Source organism: Nyctereutes procyonoides, unplaced genomic scaffold (genome assembly GCF_905146905.1).
Source record: "Nyctereutes procyonoides isolate TBG_1078 unplaced genomic scaffold, NYPRO_anot_genome, whole genome shotgun sequence".
Lineage (NCBI taxonomy): Eukaryota > Metazoa > Chordata > Mammalia > Carnivora > Canidae > Nyctereutes > Nyctereutes procyonoides.
The window spans coordinates 5,542,958-5,561,564 of record NW_026575032.1 but is presented as its reverse complement, the minus strand read 5'-3'; the positions used below and the strand labels follow the sequence as shown (position 1 = coordinate 5,561,564).

General features: G+C 34.9%; 1 pseudogene; it reads right to left on the bottom strand.

Moving 5' to 3' along the window:
- The window catches only part of LOC129504330 (60S ribosomal protein L13a-like), a 106,442-nt pseudogene extending 95,074 nt beyond the window's left edge, over positions 1-11,368 (bottom strand).
- Between the last annotated feature and the right edge of the window lie 7,239 nt (positions 11,369-18,607).

The window sequence follows — 18,607 nt, the reverse complement described above, 5'->3', positions numbered from 1 at the left end:
TTGGACAACTTTTCATTTGCCTATTGACCATCTGTATATCTTCTTTAGTGAAATGTCTATTCGAGGCCTTTGCTCATTGCTTTTAACTGGGTAATTTTTTTTTAACATTGTTGAGTTGTAGGAGTTCTTTATATATTTTGTATTTCAACTCCTTATTAGATATTTGCAAATGTTGTTTTCCCATTACATAGGTTGCCTTTAACTCTGTTGACTCTTTCCTTGAGACCCCAACATTTTGAAGTTTAATGTATTCCCAAAAGAATAGAAAGCCAGATATCAAAGAGATTTTGCACAGTGTTCACTGCAGCTATTGTGGAAAATACAATAGCCATGAGATAGAAGCAATCCAAATGCCCGTTGACATATGAATGGATAAACAAAATGTAATATACATACACTACATACACAATGAAATATTATTCAACCTTAAAAATTATGAAATCCGATGACATGCTATAATAGTAATGAACCCTTAGAACATTATACTATTTTATTTTGTTTTTTATTTGTTTCACATTTTTATTTAAATTCCAGTTAGTTAACGTGTATGTAATTTTAGTTTCAGGTGTAGATTTTAGGGACTCATCCTTTACATACAACACCAAGTGCACATCACAAGCGCCCTTCCTAATACTCGTCACCCATCTAATCGGTTCCTCCACCCAGGAAACCCTCAGTTTGTTCTCTATTGTTAAGAGTCTATTTCCTATTTTGCCTCTCTTTTTCACCCTATGTTCATCTGTTTTGTTTCTTAATTCCACATATGAGTGAAATCATATGGTATATGTCTTTCTCTGACTTATTTTGCTTAGCATAGTACCCTCTAATTCTATTCATGTTGTTGTAAATGACAAGTTCATTCTTTTTGATGGCTGAGTATTATTCCATTGTGTGTATATATACCACCTCTTCTTTATCCATTCATCAGTTGATGGACACTTGGGCTGCTTCCATATCTTAGATATTGATAATACTACTATAAACATCAGGGTGCACATGTCCCTTCAGATATCCTTTGGATAAATACCAAGTAGTGCAATTGCTATATCATAAGATAGCTCTATTTTTAACTTTTTGATGAACTTCCCTACTCTTTTCCCTAGTGGCGGCACCAGTTTGCATTCCTACCCACAGTGTCAGAGGGTTCTCCTTTCTTTTCATCCTTGTTAACACCTGTTGTTTCTTATGTTGTTGATTTTAGCCATTCTGACAGATGTGAGGTGATATCTCATTGTAGTTTTGATTTGTGTTTCCCTGATGATGAGTGATATTGAACATCTTTTCATGTGTCTGTTAGCCATTTGTATGTCTTCTTTGGAAAAATGTCTCTTCATGTCTTCTACCTATTTTTTAACTGGATTATTTGTTTTTGGGGGATCTTGATTAAGTTCTTTATAGATTTTGGTGATATTTTATAATATCACTGTAATATCTGCCATTTGTAAATAGCTTCTCTCATTCCATAGGCTGCCTTTTAGTTTTGTTGTCTCCCTCACCATGCAGAAGGTTTTTATGCTGATGAAGTCCCAATGATTTAGTTTTGCTTTTGTTTCTCTTGCCTGTGGTGACATGTCTAGGAAGAAGTGGCTATGACTGAGGTCAAAGAGGTTACTGCCTGTGTTCTCCTCTAGTATTTTGATAGTTTCCTATCTCACATTAAGGACTTTCATCGATTTTGAATTTATGTTTGTGTATTGTGTAAGAAAGTGGTCCTGTTTCGTTGTTCTGCATGTTGCTATCTGGTTTTCCCAATACCATTTGTTGAAAAGACTGTCTTTTTTCCATTGGATATTCTTTCCTGCTTTGTTGAAGATTAGTAGACCATATGGTTGTGCATCAATTTCTGGGTTTTCTATTCTGTTCCATTGGTTTTTGTGTCTGTTTTTATGTCAGTCTCTTATTGCCTTGATCACTACAGCTTCAAGTATAACTTGAAGTCCAGAATTGTGATGCCTCCAGTTTCACTTTTCTTTTTCAAGATTGCTCTGGCTATTGGGGGTATTTTGTGGTTTCATACAAAGTTTAGGATTTTTGTTTTAGTTCTGTCAAAAACCCTTTGATAAGGATTGCATTAAATGTGTAGATTGTTTTGGGTAATATAGACATGTTCACAATATTTGTTCTTCCAATCCATGAGCACGGGATGTTTTTTCATTTCTTTGTGCCATCTTCAATTTCTTTTGTAAGTGTTTTATAGTTATTGAAATATGGATTTTTTTACCTCCTTGGTTAAATTTATTCCCATGTATCTTATGATTTTTGGTACAATTTTAAATGATATCAATTCTTTGATGTCTCTTTCTGCTGCTTTATTATTGTTGTATAAAATAAGCCAGCCACAAAAGAACAGATAGTGTATGATTCCACTTATATGAGATATTAAAAATAGTCAAGCTCATAGAAACAAAGTAGAACGATGGTTGCCTGAGACTGGAGGGAAGGGAAAGCAAAGAATCATTCAGTGGGTATGAAAATAAAATGTTCTTGAGATCTGTTGCAAGGTGATGTGAATATACTTCACACTGCCGAACTGTACATTTAAAATAGTTAAGATAGTAAATTTTATATGCTTTTTACCACAATTTAAAAAATTGCAACCAGCTTCTTCTAACTTTTTGATCCTGATTATCCTTACCCTTTTTTGTTGTTTCCACAGAATACATTATCTTTTAATATATAATAGAGTTTTCTTGTATTTTATTTTATTATCTTTCCACTATCCCTTTCCTCACCCAATATAATGAAAGTTCCACAAGGCATGGATTTTTGTTGTTGTTGTTATATTTACTGAGGTATTCCTTTTTTTTTTTTTTTTAAGAAAGAGAGTGTGTAAGGGGAGGGGCAGAGGAAGGGGGAGAGAGAATCTTAATATTAAGCTGGGCATGGAACCTGATTTGGGGCTCCATTTCACAACCCTGAGGTCATGATCTGAGCTGACATCAATAGTCAGGTACATAACTGACTGAGCCACCTATGTGCTCCTACTGTGAGGTATTCTTTTTTCTTTTTTAAAATAAAGATGTATTTATTTATTTAAGAGAGTGAGTAAGAGGGATCCCTGGGTGGCGCAGCGGTTTGGCGCCTGCCTTTGGCCCAGGGCGCGATCCTGGAGACCCCGGATCGAATCCCACGTCGGGCTCCCGGTGCATGGAGCCTGCTTCTCCCTCTGCCTGTGTCTCTGCCTCTCTCTCTCTCTCTGTGTGACTATCATAAATGGATAAAAATTAAAAAAAAAGTTTAAAAAAAAAAGAGAGTAAGATAGAGAACATGAGTAGGGGGAGGGGCAGAGGGAGAAGCAGGTTCCCTGCTCAGCAGGGAGACAGACGGATGTGGGGCCCTACTTAGGTATTCTTGACAATATCTGTCTCAAATGGATATTTAATGCACAGTTGTTTACTGTAAGAATGGGACCTAAAATTGCAGTTAGTTAAAAATTACTAAACATATCTTCTTTATCCATTCATCTACTGATGAAAACTTGGACTGCTTTCATATCTTGGCTACGGTAAATCATGTTGCAATAAACATTGGGGCACATTATCTTTTTTGAATTAATATTTCTGATTTCTTTGGAAAAGCCAGTAGTGGGATTACTAGATCATATTGTATTTCCATCTATAATATTTTGAGGAACCTCCATACTGTTTTCCACAATGGCTTTACCAATGTATATTCCTACCTACAGTGCATGAGGTACATCCTTTTTTCTTTTCTACAACTTTTTTTCCTACATTTTCATGAATACTTGTTACTTCTTGTCTTTTTTATTCTAGCCATTCTGACGGGTATTAGGTGATATTTCATTGTGGTTTTGACTTGCATTTCCCTGATGATGAGTGATACTAAGCATCTTTTCATGTGTCTGTTGGCTATCTGTATGTTTTCTTTGATGAAATGTCTATTCAGATCCTCTGTCAATTTAAAAAAATATTTTATTTATTATTCTGAGAGAGCATGAGAGGGGGAGGAGTAGAAGGAGAACCAGATTCCCTACTGAGCAGGGAGCCCAACACAGGGCTCGATCCCAAGACCAAGATCATGACCTGAGCCAAGGCAGGTGCTTTACAGACTGAGCCAAATACCATATGATTTCACTCATATGTGGAATCCAGAAAAACAGAACAAACGAGTAGAAAAATAAACAAAAGCTGCATTGGATCTGTAAATACAGAAAACAAACTAATGTAGCCAGAGTGGAGGAGGGTGAGGGAATGGACAACACTAGTGAAGGGGAATGGGAGATACAGATGTCCAAATACAGAATGAATAAGTCACAGGGATAAGAGGTACAGCTGGGAAATATAGTTATTGGTATTGCAATAGCATTGCTTGGTAACAAATGGTAGCTACACTTGTGATGAGCATAGCATAATGTATAGAGTTGTTGAATCACTATGTTGTACATCTGAAACTAATTTAACATTGTGTGTCAACTATACTCAATTTTTTTTAAAAAAGGAAAGAAAATCATAAGAAAGAAAATACAAAAAATCCTTATCCTTTAAAAAAAATTACTAACACAGAAAGAAAAAAGCCAGATTAAATGAGAATAACTATATATTACAGAATTTAATTCATAAAGACTTCAAATACTGTAGTTTTCAATATACTTTGCAACTTGAATGCCAAATCAGATTTAGACATGCAAGAGATTTATGGGTGGAAATACTGATGATGGGTAAAGGAGAATGATCAAGAACAGGCTTGTGTAATGCCTATAAAAGAGGGAAGGAAGAATTGGATATGGAAAAGCCTTAAAAAAAAAAAAAAAGGAAAAGCCTTAGACCATATTAAGTGTGTGAGGAACTCCCTGCTAGTCTGATGGGGAGTCACTCATTGGAAGAGTCCTTCATAGAACAATAATGCACTGTGTTTAGTAACTCCACTATACCCAGTCAAATAGGGGAACATGTCATTAGTATGAATATTCTAGAGAATCCAAAGGGGCAGCAGCAAGAGTGCTTTCTGCTGTGAGTTCTCTTCAACTAGATCTATATGGCACACATCATCAGCAACTTCAAGAATTATAGAAAAGTAAAAAATATAATAGGATTAAAAGTATTAAAAATTGGGCAAATTTGAAGAAGAAGCAGTTAAAATTCTAGAAATGAAATAAAATGATGATTGATAAGAAAAGAACATATCAGTTAAGTAGTAGCTTAGAGATAAAGCTGAACTCAACAATTAAAAGAATCAGTTGACTGAGTTACTAAAGAATACATAACAGAGAAAGAGGAATGGAAAAATAGAGTTTAATACATATGGAATAGCAAAAGTTTTGGTATATCCTAATCTAAGTCTCAGGTGAGAAAAAAGGAACTGCAGGTGTGGCACTATTGAGAGAAATAATGCTCTCAAATAAAAAAACAGAATGCAACACCTATTTCAATTGGCATGCAGAAGCCACCAAAGTCTTCAAATTTCCCAGGTAGCTTTATCAGAAGATTCATTGCAAAAGGCTAAAGAAAAATTAGAGATCCAAGAGGTATCTAAAACAAAAATCCAAAAGACTGATGTGACCCCTGCCACCCCCCTCTATCCTCCTTTACCTGAGTCCTCAGTCTACTAATCCTCTGTTTGAATTTTAAAAATTAAAATCAGTGGAAAATCTTGCTAAATTCGGTAGACACCAGGGTTATACTCTCTACTTTAAACAAGATATTGAAAGTTTTCAAATATATATAAAAAAAAAACTCTAAAGAAAAAAAATATTAAGATAGCTAGAGAGATTGGGCAGATTATCCACGTATTGTTTCCTTCCTAAAAGCAACAAAAGAAGACATAAGGCAGTGAAATAGTACCTTTGAAGGACAAAGTGTCAATCTATAACTGCATATACATTTTCAAGAGGAAGGTGAATTAAATATATTCCCAGACAAAAAGTGCTGAGGTACTTCACATTAACAAATTCTCATTAAAGGAATTTCTAAGTGAAAAACAAACAAAAACACTTGTAGATCAATCTAACCAATTTTAATATGTATATTTTCACATACATATTTATAGAGATAAAAATAAAAACAAACCTGAAATCTTGTATAATATTTTAAAAAACAAGGTAAACATAAAAATCTTGTGTAGTAATTAATCTCTACATTGTATAAGAGGGTAAGCAAATAAAAGCTTCTAATATCTTTTCTTGCTTATGAAAAGGAAATGTATAGATAGACTTTAATCTTAAATTAAAAATGTATATTAAAATGAATGTGGCTACCATTAAAGAACGACTAATTCTTGACTTCTATTCACATAGTAAAGTATCTTCAACATATTATATAAGGCAAAAAATTGACAAGACTACAAGGAGAAAATGATAAACACCTTGATAAAAATCTTTTAACACAACATTTTCGGTAATATAAATACTCAAGATGACAGAATCAGTAAGGTTAAGTGGAATGTTTTTCTTTTTCTCTAGCTACACAGCTTCATTTAGCTTAGGGGAGCAGGCCTTAAAAAATCCTATCTGATTTGAATATCAGCCTCCCATTTGGCCAACTTCTGACCATGGAGCTACTCAAAAAGGAGAGAAAAAAGAGTGAAAAAAAAAGGAAAGAAAAGAAAAGAAAAGAAAGGAAAAACAAAAAGAAAAAGAAAACTTTCAAATATCTTGTTTAAAGTTTAAAGTAGAGAGTGTAACCCTGGTGTCTACCGAATTTAGCAAGATTTTCCACTGATTTTAATTTTTAAAATTCAAACAGGATTAGTAGACTGAGGACTCAGGTAAAGGAGGATAGAGGGGGGTGGCAAGGGTCACATCAGTCTTTTGGGTTTTTGTTTTAGATACCTCTTGGATCTTTTTTTTTAGCCTTTTGCAATGAATCTTTTGATAAAGCTACTTGGGAAATTTGAAGACTTTGGTGGCTTCTGCATGCCAATTGAAATAGGTGTTGCATTCTGATTTTTGATTTGAGAATCCGTGCTTTCAGGTGTACTTCTTAAATGAACAATCTTGTCTAACTGGAATATTCCCCATAGTGTCCATTGTAATTTTAGGTTGACTTAGTAAGATTTTTCCATTTTTAAAAAGATTTTTCCATTTTATGTCTAAGAACCATATATTCTTAGACATAAAATAAGCCGGTGTACCTGCTGTGGTGTTCTCAGTTCTGTGAAACTTGAAGATCTCATTTCTTTAGCTAAGTCTTGGGTCTTGGAGTCGAATTAATAATTATGAGGGATATGCTACTGGGTTGAGGATTTTGTGATGTTTTACAGTGCACCTTGTTACATGGAGATTTTCTTGAGGTTGGCAAGTGACCTAGTATCAATCTACTCCATTTTGTGACCATCTGATTCTAGTGTGAGTATCTTTGAATTAGGTGGCCAGGACTCTGAGAGCTTGAGTGCTCAACCCCTACCCACCAAAGGAATTGGCTTCCCAGATTCCCCTTAGCAACAGGGCTATTATTTTCTTCAGAAGACTTCTTTATAGTAGTATACACCCAGATGGCTTTTAATAGTCTGAATTGTGTCTATTTAGACTTTGACTTTGATGGTGAAAATAGTCCAAATTTATTGTCTTGTTGCCTCCAAGTTTTCCAGGGACTTATTCCAGGACTTACCTTGATGCTTCATGAATCCCCTAGTGGCTGTCACCTATTGTGGACTCCCAGTGAAACTATCACAGAACCTTTCCAGGACCACTATTTCTCTTTATTTATTTTTTAAGTAAAGTTTGTTTTTATCAGAGAGCTTCCCACAAGGAAGTGAGACTCAATCTGAGACTGACTTATACACAGCTCCCAGTAATGGCAAGAGGAACACTGAGCTCAAATTGTAGGTGCCTTGCCTATGCAACTTGTCCTTTAGGCCCTCAGCAGTCAACATCAGATCTCATTCTTCACAGCCAAAAATTTAAAAAATGATTGAAGAAGGGGCACCTGGGTGACTCAGTCGGTTAAGCATTGACTCTTTTTTCGGCTTGGGTCATGATCTCATGGGTCCTGATATCAAGCCCTTCTGGGGTTCGAAGCTCACAAGGAGTCTGCTTGAAGATTCTCTTCCCCTGCCCCTCCCCCCACTCATGCTCTCATGCACACACTCTCAATAAAAAATACATAAATACATAAATCTTTTAAAAATGATAAAAGAAGATAATTTAGATGATACAAAATAAACTTTTTTTTCATGAAGCGAGCAGTCTCCTTTTAGAGAAATGCCAATGAGGCAGAATGAAGGACGCCTTTATAGGGTGAAGAATAAAGAATGAAGAAGAGAAAAATAGAAAATATCTGATTGGCTGGGGCCACATCATCATTGTATAGGGTGAGTAGCAGACTCAGAGATGGCTTGGAGTTTGGGGTTTGGTTCACTGGACATTTACAGGGACATAAAAGTTTTGGTTTGCTGATGAGGCACTCCCAGCAGGAGTGGCTCTATCTTGGACATAGAAAGTTATTTCAAAAACAAGTATTAAAAATTTCTTTATTAGCAATTCAAGTATAATTCCTTTACTCACACATTCATTAAGCATTTAATACGTAAACTGTGGTGACATGTTTTGTGAGATTTAATGCCCTTTGAACTATCAGTACATAAACAGGTTTTCTTTCTTTTTTTTTTTTCATAAACAGGTTTTCAAACATACTTTAGGAAAATGTAGAACTCCTCCACATAATTAGATCACTGATTTCTTTGGTATAATTACATCTAAGAGAAGTGAACTTACTAAGAGTCTTGGGGATCTGACTGGATTTTTTATGGCTTATTTATTGCTATTGAGACCATGGCTATGAAAAACCCATCTTAATATGTCTTTATATATTCTTTTATTTATTTTGTATTTGAAACCTGATCATTTTCCCCAACATACTGAAGCTTATAATGACTTTTTTCTTTATCCAGTAGTAGTTAAATTGAGAAAAATTAAAGATGAATCTCTAGAAGAAAAAAAAAACAATATGAATGAATGAAGATATACCTACAGATGTTTTCATTTATAAATGTTAGTGTCATTTAATATTTTGTCATGGATATACAATAGTCTCATTTGTGTTTTTACATGTTTAGGGAAATTATCTGGAGTAGAATAATTATATTTCTGAGATCATCTCATATACTTCCTAAGCTGTTGTACATCTTTATAACACTTCTAGCATTTATGATTAATAATTATTTCATATATTTATCTCTCTTAGATGGTACTGTTAACACTATTACTACTACTAAGAGCTAACATTTCCATCCCAGCACTGATCTAAAACATTTTATATTAATTGTCATTTAATTTTCTCAACTACCAAAATTATGTAGATACCATTATGATTCACATGTTAAGGATAAGGAAAATAAGGCAGAAAAGTTAAGTAATACAAAGAATAGTTCACACATTGTGGGGCCAGGATTATAAACCCCAAGAGAGTAGGAAATATAGCACACATATCCCCAAGGTCTTGTTCAGTGTCTGGTGCTTATAATGCTCATTTAATATTCAGTAAATGAACACATGAATGAGTGTAAGTTCAAGAAATACAATTTAAAGGTTTGCACAACATGTTTTCTTGCTTAGTTGAATCTAAATAATGATGCAAGATCTGAAAAGGATAATTTGACAAGTTCTCTGATTAATCTGATTTCTCAGTCTTAGGTTATATCCATATGGACACAATGAATGTGCTACACCATATCAGTCTTCCTGTTATGATCTCTTCAGATAAAGGTTATGCTGTCATATAATTGATTTGACTTCAGTGATATGAGTGAAATCAGATTCACTGGCTATCAGATTTATTCAGAACTTAACTCTGAGGATACCTGTGCCCAATCAATAGATAAAATCATTGAGTACCCTGAAATAAATACAATTCTCTTATATTTGAGGAAAGAGTAAGCATCAGATTTTATATAAATAAAGAAGTGGATAATAGTAAGTCATTTAGAAACGTTTGTACTTGCGAGAAACCAAAAATAAAAGAGACAAAAATAAACATATATATTTTTAGTAATAGAGAGAAAATTCAATGAAAACAGAGGTTAGGAAAGAAGTTATAGGAGTCTTTCAAACATTTAAGATGTACACTCATTTTGGAACGTTTCCAGGAAATTTAACAAAACAAATCGAAAGCAACTAATTATTTATTTATCATTTTTCTTACACGAAGACAAGACAATATTCTATAATAGGAATATATATTTTTGATCTCTTAGAGATACATTTGGCACTGAATGAGATAAAAATTCTACATGAGTATCATATATTTCTATGTTACCAGGGAAGTCAAGTTGATATAAACATCAAAGCCAACAAAGGAGTGAACTAAGGCAGTTTGCTTTTATTTCTAATCCCGTGGTAAAGCAACTCATATTAGTTCTAAAATATTTAAGAAAAAAAAGAATTGATAGTACAACTCAATATTTTTATACTTAGCTCATAACAAAAAGAATGTTCGATATTATTAGCCAAAAGAGAAATGGGAGAAAATGAAGATGTGGAAAGTGTGCAAGTACAGTTTGCTTTAAATTAAACATTCTAAAAATGCTCTTTTCTTTTAAAATGTGAAGCAATTTTGCAGAGTAACACTATTTTAACTTAAAATATTTACTCTGGGGGGTATTGCACATAGCATGTTCACTGTTGATAGAGTTTTGTATGAGAAAATGGCCAATGTAAATAATCAGATGTGAGATAAGTCACGTAGCCTTTGACAGATTTTCTTCATTAACATGTATCAGTGCAGGCTGAGGATTGTATTCATGCTGTCCTCAAATGATCTTCAAAATGGAACACTTTGAAAGGGGGGCTCTTAAATTCAGTCATACAACTTATTCAATTCCATCATCTCAAATTTGTGAAGATGAAAGACCCATCTCACAGGAAAGATCCCCTTAGGTGAATTAAGTGCAGTTTGACAGTCTGCACAAATGCAGAGACATTAGACTGTTAAGTGGCCACATGTGTATACACATGTTTAGTGTTAAGGCCATAAAGCAAACATTAGCAATCAAGAACATCAGATTGATTTTGGAGCGTATGTCTTCCAAGACCCCACAAAATCTGGACAACAGCTTGGGAGAGATTCAGAGGAGTTCTTAGACAGTACGCCTCAATCTCAATTGCAAGAGATTGTGCTCATATGCTAAACTTGCTCAGAGACTACCTAAAAATTCATCTCTACCTTTGATAGAAGCGAGAAGTGAAAATTACAAAATCTGTTTGTCATCACTGATCTCCATCATACTTCACCAGAAGACAGCAACCAGTAAGTTCCATCAAAACCTACTGGCTCTGCTGACACATTTAGAAATGTTAGTGCATAATTTGCTATTATGCATTACTTTATGTGCAGGCTCTCATTATCATAGTCGTATAGTATGAGGCATTCGCACATATGCATACAGCATGTTCCCACCAGGCGTAGTCGGTCATCGTTGGTAACTTAGGGACAACAACAATGCTGCTTTGTTTTGTTGTTATGGTTTCAGACAAACCTTTACAAATTTATTATTTGGACACAAAAGGAACTCTGCACAATTACGATTATCCAAATAATTCATTTAAAAATATCATTTTAGTTGATTAAATAGAACAGTGGTTTTCACTTTTTTCTTCTACTTGTTTTTGTGATCAATGACATCTTTTATTCAAATAAATCTTGCACAGATGAAGCAGATAAGAAAAAAGGTCTTGTGGTTGAAGTGTGTGGGATGGGGGCAAGGGGGAACCTCATCTTCTTCGATGGCTGTTTTATTTTCACAGCAGCCCCTAAGGCATTTTTAATTGCTTTAGGGCTGTGTGCAACATTTTGAAAACTATTGATGTCTAGGAAAAAGCAGAATTTGTCTCTTCCTGAATTAGAGTAATTTTCAAACAGTAAATTAGGTTATTACTGTAATGATGTAACACTTAATGAACTTAATGAAGGTTACTTGATATTTGGGCACAGAAAATCTCTCCCCAAGGATTAACTAATACTCATCTTCTGCAGGAGACCCATATTGAGGTAGCTACAGGCATTTTTAAATAAATACACACTGGCTAGCCATTCATTCTAAGTCACAAATGCAAGGCAGTACTTACACTCTCTAGTGAAAACAGCCTAAATTCCAGATTGGGGACAACTGGCTTAAGAATCAAAATCAGGAAGTGATTTCATCAAGGAAGTGACACAAGGTTTGTTTACTAACAGAAATTAGGGTTTCACTTTCAGCCTTTATTCACTAAATAGGGGCACTAAGGCTAGCTGTGAACACTGAGAGTTTAAAACCTAGTCCTGCTCCTTCAATTACCATAGAAGCATGCCACCCTTAGACGCAAAGACATACCTGATCCTAGAATTTTGAAAGAGCAATCCTATCTACCATAGAGCTATACTATCCCTGATGTTTGAGTTACCTTCTCTTTTAGAGTCACAGGGATCAAGATCCACAAAATAAAGACAGTCTTTTCAACCTCATTTAGCAAATGAAAATGAGTTTATTAAATGCATCCCTAATGAAACAATACACATGCCATATGCATGACCTAGAGGAAAGCTGTTTTTCTTCCAAGGTTTAAAGAGCTGCTCTCTTCTTATTCTGCTGGAAGCTATATCACTGGGAGGATCAAGGACATTCTGACCTATTACATATTCCTGCATACCAGTACTTTAATTTGGGAGCATAGTTGGATAATGAATACTGGAATCTCTTGCTAAGGAGAAGCATATTGCAATGTAGTTTTGTTAGTCGACTCAATGACATGAAAAATATTTGCTGGTAAAGTCTGGTGATGTAACCCTAAGCTATAATTTTAAAAGATTACCTAAGATGCTTTCATTGCTTCCAAGAATGCTGGGTAAGGAGCTAGTCATTTGTCAGGCCAAAGTGCAATGCCAGTGATAGGGTATAGTGTACTATTAGTTAATACTTTGGTTAGCACCAGATCTGGGGAAGAGATAGAGAAAACCAGAAACTACCAGAGTTGAGCATGAAGTACTCATCTAGTTGGTCCTGTAGTGTCATATTAAAGAAGATATACAAAAATGCAAGGTGGAGACTGGGATGGATAGGATGGCCCTTTAAAATATTCTGAAGAACTGGAATTCTACCCTTTTTATTTTTGGAAAGAGAAATAAGCAGGATGGACCTGGTCAATTTTCTCTCCAGAGTCTGTCTACTTATTCAGTGATTCTAGGAGAACAATAGGTTAACTTTATGTCAGTAGTCATAGAAAAGAAGGTATGTTTTAAACAACGAAGAAACAACAGATGTTGGCATACGCAGAGAAAGAGGAACCCTCTTACACTCTTTATGGGAATGCAAACTGGTGCAGCCACTCTTGGAAACAGTATGGAGTTACCTTAAAAGTAAGACTGCCCTACCACCCAGCAATTGCACTACTAGGTATTTATCCCAAGCATACCAATATAGTGATTCGAAGGGGCATATGCACTATAGCAGCAATGTCTACAATAGCCAAACTCATACAACTTTGTTAACTAACTTGAATTTAAATAAAATAAGAAAAAGAAAAGAAGATATTTAAAAAGAAATTTTAAGCTTAAATCTTCCATATTTATTATTTATAATGCTGAATTTACTTTGATTTTAATGTGTACATTTTTCTTCCCAATAGTGTGATAGCTCTGTGGGAATATTCCCCCCAACAAAATACTTGTAAATCAATATCTCTGTATGCTCTGGACCAAGTACAGTTAGTGCCCTGAAAGTGTTGTACAGCCAGAAATGTTTTGCATCTGCTAACATGTGTAACCCAGATCTAAGGATCCAAAGAAGCTATTGTTAGGATTACTATGAGGATGATCTTAGTATATAAATGAGAAGAACAAAATAAGTAATTAACTTTTTATGCATGTTTTTAAAAGTTCAACTGTGTTATTTCTGTTGGTTGTCTAATTGGCCTTCATTTTCCCCTGTGTTATGCCACATTATATTCTTAGAACTGGGTCTGTGGGGCTTCTTTAAAGCTAACAGTGCTGGCTTTCTTGAGAGAATCTTTTACCGTGCTCCTAGGAGTACAACACCCTGACCATTTTAAACTAAATAATCAGCTTGAAATGTCTAGGGTTATATAAAATTCAGCTATAAACATCCGTGAGTGCCATCATATGGGATCATATTCTCAAGGGAGAGGTGTTTTTTCCCCCTTCTCTCCTTTTTTTAACTCTGTGCAAGGTATAAGACAAGCAATTTCCCTTGCTTTTTTTTTTTTTATGTGGGTCAGATATATTTCTAGCTTACCCTCTATCCTGAGTTAAGTGTGGAGTTTCCTTTTGCATCCTCAACTTTGGGCAAGCCCAGAATGTTTTGTCTTTCTGCTCCCTGCAAAGAAGACTCACCAGGGTTCAGCAAATCTCCCAAAGAAAAATCCACCTTTGACACTATTTCCATCTCTCAATCACATGTTGTTATTGTTTTGCCTCTTAGTATCCTTTGCCAGATTGTCAATTTATTTGAAAAGGCTTTATGCTTTCTGTCGTATTTTAATTATTTTCAGCAGTGGTGTAGTATCTAATAAGCCAAACGTGAAAATATGGCTATTATAACTGGTGATAATACTAAACTCCCGAGATACTGCTGCTTTTGTGATATTTAGTCCTTCTGTATGAAAAGTATTCATTAATATTCAAATATCAGCTCATATTTGAGAAAGAAGTACTTCTTGACAAATGAAAGAGTTGAATTCACCTTTAAACCTCACAGTATGAATATTGGCAAGGGAAATGAGGAAAATGTTGTAAGGAAGCTAAGGAGACAACATAGAAGGGAGTTGAGAACATCAATAAGAAGAGAGTCATAAATTCAAGAAAAGACAAATTCCCATAATATGAAACTTAATTGTTGAAACTTCCGATATTACTCTCTCACCCTCTGAACATGGGCAATCCATTTCTTGTGCTCTAATTCTATTCCCTAATGTTCTGCGATGACCGCATCCATCTGTTCTTTCTCTCAGTTGTCGTTCACTTTCTTGTCCATCCAGGCTATGCATATATTCTTTCATTTCCTCCTGCCAATACCTTCAAATTCCTTCATCCTCACTGACCCCCACCATGACTAGTTCACCTTCCACCCTTCCTGGTGAAACACTGCCCCAAAATCTGATAGCTGAAATGGAGATAAGCCCATGGCCGATGGATTTGTCTCATGATAAACTTATAGTTGCACTTTCATGTGGATTTTCAAAAATGCATAAAACACTTTGTCGCCTCTCTCAAATCCTTCTCTCAGTTGCCCATCTATTTTAATCTAAGGTTTCCTAAGGTCTTTTCTCTAATATCTAATGCTTTCATTCCTGCAAATCATCCCCATCCTGCTATACATAGAAAATATACGCCTTCGTTTGGATGTGGCTCAAAAATCCCATCTTTTATATCCCAACTTATGTGTATTTGTTTCCACCCTAATGCTTTATCTCAGTGAAAGTGGTTCTTTTCTAGCACTCCCAGTATAATCTCCTCCCTTATAGCTCTGGTTTCACTTTTTCCCATTTCTCTGTATTTTACTGTAACTTTCTCTTTTGATATACTATGTCAGTTGAGGATATCCTGCTTACTGTGTTCTTTTAACTTTTTTTTACTACAGAGTAAGTACAAATTCTAAATATCCATATCCTGCTTAAGAGCTAAACCTAATATTATTGTGATGTTATAAAAAAACATTATAAAGCATTTAATTGGATAACAGAATTATGCAGAACCATTTTTCACTTATTGATCAACACAAATGCTACTCTATTATGTATTTTCTAAATAATTTGATTAAATCATATATAACTCTCTTTACAGTCCCTTTATGTTACAACATAGTCACCAAAAGAAATGCCATGGCACTTTTCTTCCCAATTTTTCCACTTGTATCTGGTTCTAGAAAACTACAAATGCATAGCCTTAGAAACTTCCTAAGTTTTTAGTTTAGATATTACTTTTACCAGATTTTTTGCCAATTCATAAGTTCCATTTCTTGTCTGATTGTCTCATATATATTTAATCCAATTATAGATTGGATGTTGAGACTAAAACTTTTTATGTCTAACTAACTTAGGAAAATGGGATAGTCCAGTGTACTTCCCTGATGATGGGAACAAGTCATCCTTTAATGGCTTAGATTTACATTTGCCATTTTTACTTTTATATCATCATCATCTGTGTCTTCTTTGGAGATCTTCAAGCTTAGGGTCATTAATTATGGTTAGTTTCAGAAAAGAGCTTGAGGGGCACCTGGGTGGCACAGTCAGTTAAGCATCTGTCTTTGGCTCAGGTCATGATCTAGGGGTCCTGGGATGAAGCAGCCCCATGTCAGGCTTGGTGGGGTATCTACTTCTTTCTCTCCCTCAGCCCCTCCCCTCTGCTTGTGCTCTCTCTCTCTCTCAAATACATACATAAAATACATAAAATAAAAAGATAAGGCTTGAAAATACAGTAGGAGTATAAAAACATGGACTGAATTGCTAAGAAGAAATGTGAATCCTCAGTTATTGCTGGTAATATTTACTAGGAGTAATAAAAACTGTTCATGAGGTGGTTATTTGAGCTGTTATTTTAATTTTTGAGAAGAAAATGACTCCAGCAGGCTAGATAAATTTGGGAAACTAAAGACAATGTAAGAAAGGAAGAATAGTGGAAGATGACACACTAATGAGATAAAATACTAGAGAGCCTTAGAAAAGGTTTTCAGAGCCTAAAAGCAAGCCTAACCCTCTTTGAGAAACAATAGGAGATGGCCAAGTCTTCATTTCTTTAAATATTGACCTATCAACTGCCAGTGGGTCCTGAATAATTTCTCTTCTTTACCTAGCCCAATGGGTAAAAAGGAGAAATAATACTAATCAAGGGGTCTTGCCTTTAAAGAATATGTTTTACCTTTTTTCTGTGCTCTACAAATTCCTATAGTGTCTGATAATCTCCCCTTTAAAGATGAAATGCTGTGGCATTTTTAGATTCTAGGGAGCACTGAGAATCAAAAGCCAGAACACAGAGATTTGTCTCCTCTTCTGATCTTAGTCACTCATGACAGGAGTTGTAAAGAGGCCAAACCCTTTCCATAAATTGTATTTTTTTTGTGTGTGTGGTGGCCAATAGATGATAAAATGTAAACTAATTTTTTTCCCCAAAGGTAAGTGAGGTTTAGCTGGAAAAGACAACATAAGTCCTCAGAGTGCTTAGTCTGCCTTGATTAGATTCTACTTAGTTTTAATTGTTTAGGAAATGAGTTGCTCCATAAGACCTAGTCTGATTTATCAGAGTTCTCGTCATTGGGATTGTTGTTTATCCTACAGATGTGTGTCATTTTGGTTTCCATTTGCCGTTGTCTTTCATGGTTATGTCACAAATTGGGAAATGTTAGTGAAGATAAGGGTTTTAGGCTAAATTCAGACATTTCTAGGTTTCCTGGAAAAAAAGTTATATTAATATCACTTGATAGCATCTCAGAAATATTTTAAAAACCTACTTTTATGTATTCAGTAACCAGGTAGAGGAGGTTCAAACTTTCAAAATGACAATAATAATAATAACAATAATAATAATAATAATAATAATCAAAGTAAGAATAAACACTGGTCAGGAAGGTCTTAAAGTTTCCTTCACTTGAACTGAACTTTAGGCTGGTTTCTTCCTAATTATAGACCCTGACTTCTATTACTTTAAACAACCTGCTATGATTCTTTCCCTATTCCTCTAAAGTATATTTTTTTTAAAGTCTCTTGCCAGTTTTACAACCCATAATATTTTCCTCAAGGGCCAGGGAGCCATAACAGTCAAAAATACTCACCACAAGATAGAAATCCTATATCTCAGTCTCTGATGGAGCCCTTATCTCAGTCTCTTTGTGAAGATTGGAGCCTGACTTTGAAAGGTGACAATTAGCAAACAAAGATAGTCTAATCATAGACGAAAAATAAAAGAAAAAACAAAAACCTATTTGCAAACTCAGGAAGAACTTTGCAACTCAACTCAGTCAACTCATTGACCAATTGCCCCCTCTCAAGTCCTCCAGTATGATTTCATTAGCTCACCTCAGTACTTAAAAACCCTTCCACCTTTTATTTCAGCAGAGTTGAGTTCAGACTGAGTTCTAACCTCTCTCTCCTATTGCAATAGCCTTGAAGAAAGTTCCTTTTCCTATTTAACTTTGTCCAATAGAATTTTTGCTTTGACAAAACTTACATAGCACTCACAGTTTGCCAAGACTTTGAAAACCAGAACTTCATAAAAGAGATACTGTTTTTGCCTTTACTTTTTATGGAAGAGAAACTGAGACCCAGAGTGATTAAGCCAATTGCCCAAGATGAATCCTGCCGGGAAGGAGCAGAGCTGAGGTTTGAACACAGGTTGACTGGCTTGATAATCATTGCTCTTAATCCAGTGCAATGCAGTCATTCAGATAATTTTTAGGCTCATAGGAATTGATACAGAAAAGAAAAATAGCAGAGACTCAAATCAAGAAACTTGTGTGGAGTTTTGGAAAACAAAAGAAGGTATTTCGGAATGAAAGGTTGATGTTGTTTTGCTGGGACAGAATAGGCATTCATGTGGCTTTGAAAACATATTTTATTTAAATTTAATTGGTGGACACAGATCTTTAGGACAGAATCTTAGGACTCTTTGACACAGATCAGGGATGGTTCCCAACTTTTGTCTGTGTACTGATTATTTATGTTTATGAA